We start from the raw sequence: 6,378 nt of genomic DNA on the forward strand, positions 1-6,378 counted from the left end.
TTTAAACAATCTTCACCCCTGTAACACAACACCTCTCTGTGCTCTCTACAGAGCAACAGAAGAAAGACACACCCACTGCTCACTCAACCCCACTCTTTCCATCTCAGACATTCACACACACAAGACTCTTTATATCACAGACACATTGCATTCTCACACAAATAAAATAAAACAACTCTATCTAGACTACCTGGCCAAGTTCATCTTTCCACTACACCTCCATCAACGTGAAAAAGATTCACTTACACAATTTACCAATCCGACATGACGAATAAAACAAAAACAATATCTCTCATCAGCCCGGGCCTTCCAAAACAACAAGACAAATAATACATAGACCGTACCTGACCTGCAGGACTTTAATAACTCTTCTCTCCGAACCCCAACGTGTCTGCCCCGACACGGTAACACTCAGGTTCGCGAAACTTCTTAGGCATTTTCTCAACTTAACATTAACTCTTTATCCAAGCCACTCAACGACAAAAATAAAACTCATTCACACCATAAACCATCATTTGTCCTAGCACACATTCCTCTCGAAAATGAAACCCTTTATTCTTATCATTAATCTAGTAATCTTTAATTTCCCCTTTTTATTCTTAAATTTGGAAGAGCATTTGTGATTTGACCACCCCGAGCCATCTCAGGTGAACAATACAATCTTTTAACAAGCAAAACTGCTCATCTCTGTAGGTGGCCACCTAATTGCATTGTCCATTGAGAAAGCCAGCTGTGGTCTCAGGTTCTGTGCTCTTTTTGATGTCCCATCTGGTGTCAATTGTTTTTACCAAACCTTAAATTTCAAATGTATGTTTGATAACTTATAAACCAAATTGTTAACCCAACCATTTTTCAGTAATAACCCATTAGCATTTATTTCTTTATTTATTTATTTTTTTAGGGCTCATTCTTCCACACTCTAACACAGTAGCCATCCCCCATACACTCAAAGGACAGCACTTGCCCCCCTTAACAGCCCACAGAGACTGCCTAAGGGAAACTTTCTCCCTGCCTGCCAGATTCACGTTCACATTTCTCTCACTAACAAACAAAATGCAGCTGCATACATACACACTCAAACACAAATCATTCAACAAATAACCAATCGTTAATTCACATAACGATTTAAACTTTTATCCGTTCTCTTAACTTAAACCTCTACGTCATCCACTTACTGACAGACGCAGCATATGCAACCTTGCATACAAAACTCTTATCCGTTCTCTTAACTTAAACCTCTACGTCATCCTTTTCCCCGATAGACGCAGCATATGCAACCTTGCATACAAAACTCTTACGCGTTCCTTTTTTACTTAAACCTCTACGTCATCCTTTTCCCCGATAGACGCAGCATATGCAACCTTGCATACAAAACTCTTACGCGTTCCCTTAACTTAAATCTGTTTCAATTCACCATGATCATCAAAGCCAAAGTAATTAACACAGATTCATGCATGCATGCCTTAATTAGATTGTACCCTTGAAATCAAAACCCAGTTCACATCTATGGTTCTTAAATTTAGAAGAGCTTAAATTTCTCACCACGTTGAGCAAAGTCTGCCAAACAACACAAACCTAATTTAATAAGCAAAAAGTGCTTACCTTATGGCCATACGTTGTTTGTGTTGCTCGTCAGGTTCGCTCAGGTGGTGTGACTGTCCAGCTCTTTTCTATCCCGGGTTTCGGCACCAAATGTTGTGGTTTTCCTTTTCCTCAAATAAAACAATCTTCAGTCTTAGGTTCTGATTTCAAGAGATAGACTTTTATTTTCCGGACAAAATAAGAAGCCGAGCCTGCCTGATGAATCTCCCCAGAACCCGAGTGAAGTTCTGGGGACATTCTCCAAATCAGTCTGAAGTCCGTGAGCCCGGGCTTGGTAAATATATATGGTCTTTGTCCCTCCCCTCCATATGCTTTAACAATATGTTTCTGTTCAGGCTTGTAACTTGAAGAATCACATGACAGTCCCCAGACCCATGGCTCCTTCCCATGACCTATTTGACCCTGGGCTATTCCCTTTGTGCCTGTCCATTGTCCAGATGGCTCTTTAAACTTCCTTGAAACCTGAATAGACCCAGCTGGTCCAGATGGTTCTTTAGACCAGTGTTTCCCAATCCTGGTCCTCGGGCACCCCCTCCCAGAAAGTTTTAGATGTCTCCTTATTTAAAACACCTGATTCGACTCATCAGCCTCCTTCCAAAATGGTAAACATGTGTCCCTAACAAGCTGATGAGTTAAATCAGGTGTGTTAAATAAGGAGACATCTAAAACTTTCTGGGAGGGGGTGCCCGAGGACCAGGGTTGGGAAACACTGCTTTAGACTACTGCATAGTTGGATTATATTAGTAAACTCATAATGTACATATTTGGATTAAAATAAACTCATGCTGCACATTTAAAGATTAAAATAAACTTCTTCAACATTTCTTAAGAAGTTCTCAAATATTTACTTAAGAACAACTTAATTTTTTCTTAAGAAAATTTATCAAGATAAAAATTACTGGTGTAACTGGTGTGGCTACAACAAACTTAGTAACAATTATATTATTTATGTATTTTATCTTTTTTAAAGTATCACTCACCTCTCGTTCTCTATTTAAACGCCGTTAGGTGAGTTCGTTTAAGCTAACGACATTAACCGTCATAGCAAAACTTCCATACTATAAAGTGGCTCGGCTAGTCGATCATCTGAGATGGAGGAGAGAAAAAGAAATAAAAACTTTGATAAACAAGAACTCGAGCTTCTTATAGAAGAAATTAGCTCAAGAAAGAAAGTTCTCCTTGGGAGGATCGATAATTTCACAACGGCGCAAAGTAAGCGTCTTGCTTGGGAACGGGTGGTGGATGCTGTTTCAGCTGTGGCAAACTCCGTTAGGGATGTGGACGGGGTGAAAAAGAAGTGGGCAGATTTAAAGTCGGCAGTAAAAAAAAAGGAGCCGAAAGAGCAAGGGAGCAGAGAAAAACAGGAGGTGGATTACCATCTGTAAATCTGGATCCATGGGAGGAGAAAATATTGTCCATTATCGGTGAAACAGCTGTAACTGGAATCGATTCCGGCGTGGATACAAATGAAGGTAATATTGTCAAACATTTATTTCATAGTTCTTTATAGACCATGTATATGGGTGAGCGAGGCACAAACTAACGCAGTGTTATTTGTAACATGGACCATTTACATTGTTACACACAATAAACTGTGAACCAAGCAAGCAGCGCTTTTAGTTTTTCTCCTCATTTCTATAAGACGATCTCCTGTGAATTTGTGGAAAGTATTTTGGTGTTTTTGTTTAAGATACTGGATAAAGAGGGGCTTAAAGTATATTTCTTCATCAAATCGATTTTTGACTTGGGTGTCTAATTAAATCCAACCTTATATAGGCTACACTTCGGTCATTTGCGATGTAATTGTATAAGAACATCTGTTACCGAGGTTCAGTGGCGGATTTAGCAAATTGGGGGCCCTAGGCGAAGGTATTTTTTATTCCAAAATGAAGATGGAAAGCAGAGGTCACACAAAGTGCAGCACTACACAAACCAATAGAGAATAAGTCAATGGGGAAAAAACAGCCACGAACAGTAAATGAGGGAGAAATAATTTAAATCTGATGCTGCACAAAAACTAGCAATGCATCAAAGCCAATGCTGTTACTAATCTTTCACATACCCAAGACTGTGTTAAAAGGTTTAAAAAAATCCAGTCTACAATCACTTTATATTAAACCTATGTTTTCTTTGATGTTTTCTTCACAAACATAACAAAAGGGTTGTGAATTTTACCACAGTGTATTGTTGAGTCACTGGGTGGTATAAAAACAAAAAATAAACACTAAAACTAAGTCCAAACCAGTTTAATGCATTAACAAATTAATTACAAATACAAATAATTGTATTCTTTATATACATTAATTATTTTTTTTTACTTTACCATACTTATTATTTTAACATATATTTGCCTTACTGTAAACCATTAAACTTACAATCAACTTTGTATTACTTTGTTGTAAAAGCTTTAGGTTACTTTAACACAGACTTGAGTAAAGAAATCACATTCTTGTGCTGTAATCACTACAAAATGTCTCCATGCACTCTGAAGATATCATTTGGCCAGGACTTGTAATCTAAGGTACTGAGCACAATGTATTACGTTTTTTCTGACTTACACTGTGCAGCAGCATCGTTAATTACAACACCGGACTCTGACATCACATAATATTAGTTCGCGTTATTTTAAACCCGTCATTTCTCCCGAACACGAAAGCAGAGGCTCTCGCCCGCAGTCTCCATAGACCACCCCTCAAAACAATCAGGGCAGAAGCGGTCGAAGGTGGACAAAAGAGACGGATTTAGAGAGGTGATATGCACCTGAGCTGATAGAAAGGCGGGGGAGCGGGCAACAACAGGAAGAGTGACTGAATGCGTCGCAGACGTAATCGCCTGCGCATTATATTAATATAATTGTATTTAAATTTCACAGTCCAGCCAGTGCGACATTTAATAAAAAATAGTCATAGGCAGGGGAAATACTCGCAAAATGCGACTATTTACTCGCAGTCTGGAGCCCTGTAGGGTTACATTAGTTTTTTTTTCTGTAGTAACATTATTTACTTCACCACAAAATAATTTTTATCAATGTAGGGCTATTACTAGCCGGTTGACTTACCAAAGCCCCATTTTCACGTTTATATTTGTCTTTAAGTCTCTGTTCGTGTACTTTCCCAGTGTCACTTGTGTTTATCTTTCGCGCCGCAGCACGCACCGTTATGGACTAGTCCATTTCATTGTGAAAGAAGGGGGTGTAAGTGTTTAGTGACAGAACATGAACTGGACATTTTAACTACTATTTCAAAGTTTCAACGTATTTCTTCAGAATATTAATACAATTTACAATGCTTTTGAAGTGTTCGTGATGATAAGGGTTTTATTTATTTATGTAGGCTATTTATTAGGTTGGTTTGGGGCCCCCTAATTTGACCACTGGTGGGGGGCCCCAGGCGGCCGCCTACCTATGCCTCTATGGTAAGACCGCCTCTGCCGAGGTTAACCATGGTTTTATTATAGTAAACGTGTAGTGAAAAAAATGGTATATAAAATCTATAGTATTTACTACTAATACTATTGTTTACTAAACTTAATTGAGCAAAACTTTTTTTGCTTTTGTAAGAAATATATATATTATTATTCTTTGATGTGTCAAAGAAAAAAATACCATAAAACTTACTCCTACATATTGCCAGCAAACAAAAACAGTATGTGTTTTTCCATTATACAGTGAGCGTGACTTTGGAGCTCCTCCCGATTGACCCACCCTGCACAATGGATTCTAGTTTGGACAGAGAAGTTGAAGAGGTAATTGTGCATGATTTTTTTTTTTTTTTTGAGTGAATTTTTTTCATTGGGTTTTAATAAAATCTGTGTTTGTTTCCTGTAAGGGTACCCTGGAGCCTGCAGAGTTCAGTTTGTCACAGGTCATGTTTGATGACAACCCTCCCCTGTACCAAACTCCAAAACCAAAAAGGTTGCGCACAGAGGAGATGGTTGATATCCAGAGACAACTGTTAAAGGGAAAATTCACCCATTTGCATTAAGCTTTGTACCATTAGAACCCCAGTCATGTTTTTGAATGGTCGTGCACCATTCCCTCAGTTTCCCCTGAGAGGGGAGAAATACTGATTTTAGTGAGGCACTTCCTTCTTTCAATGATGTAAAAATCGTCATTTTGCGTCATTGAAAGAAGGAAATCCTTTATCTCTATTGAGTGTGAAAGAATACAGTCACTCATTCCTCATTTTTCCAAGGTGGGGGCTATGGGTGGGACCCACTCGCGCTTCAGACCAATTACAGATAAGTGGGTGGGACTTACGAAAATATACGAACACAGACCGAAAAAAACGATCAGCCGCCATCTTTATGCTAAGCTAAGCTAAACAGAAGTTGTGGAGTGAGCCGAATTCATGTTACAATAACAGTGGAAGTTAATCAATATTACATGGAAGAGGGTGATTTTACAAGCGTGATGCTCTAATCCGCTGTACATTGCACCTTTATGAGCCACAATACTGCAAAGAGCTGAGGCAGATGTAGGAACAGAAGCCCGAGGAGAAGCCGGAGCCTGGGCGTCGGCTGGGTAGAGGAGCCCGGTGAAGACGCAGAAACCATCGGCCTCTGCTGCGTAGAGAAGCTTGGACAGACTACTGCCTGTATTCTCGCTGTGTGCTTGCTTTATTACATTTCTGCATCAGATAAGGATATGGGCGTTTGTTTGGTGAAGGTTTCTATGCAAGAGAGGACCTTTGCGCGCGTTTGGAACGTTTATTTCACGGACATGTTTCGGTTTACGAGCAGACGCGCTGCGGAGTATATAAGCTTGGACGGACTCGC

The 6,378-nt window shown here is 39.4% G+C and overlaps 1 long non-coding RNA gene across 1 annotated transcript; it reads left to right on the forward strand.

Annotated features, from left to right (window-relative positions):
- The first annotated feature begins 2,323 nt into the window (after positions 1 to 2,323).
- On the forward strand, positions 2,324 to 5,924 carry LOC129450836 (uncharacterized). Its single transcript, XR_008646461.2, has 3 exons — positions 2,324 to 3,074; positions 5,270 to 5,346; positions 5,430 to 5,924. It is a non-coding gene; the product is annotated as an uncharacterized lncRNA (long non-coding RNA).
- The last annotated feature ends 454 nt before the right edge of the window (positions 5,925 to 6,378 follow it).

The sequence above is a fragment of the Misgurnus anguillicaudatus genome, chromosome 8, assembly GCF_027580225.2.
Source record: "Misgurnus anguillicaudatus chromosome 8, ASM2758022v2, whole genome shotgun sequence".
Taxonomy (NCBI): Eukaryota; Metazoa; Chordata; class Actinopteri; order Cypriniformes; family Cobitidae; genus Misgurnus; species Misgurnus anguillicaudatus.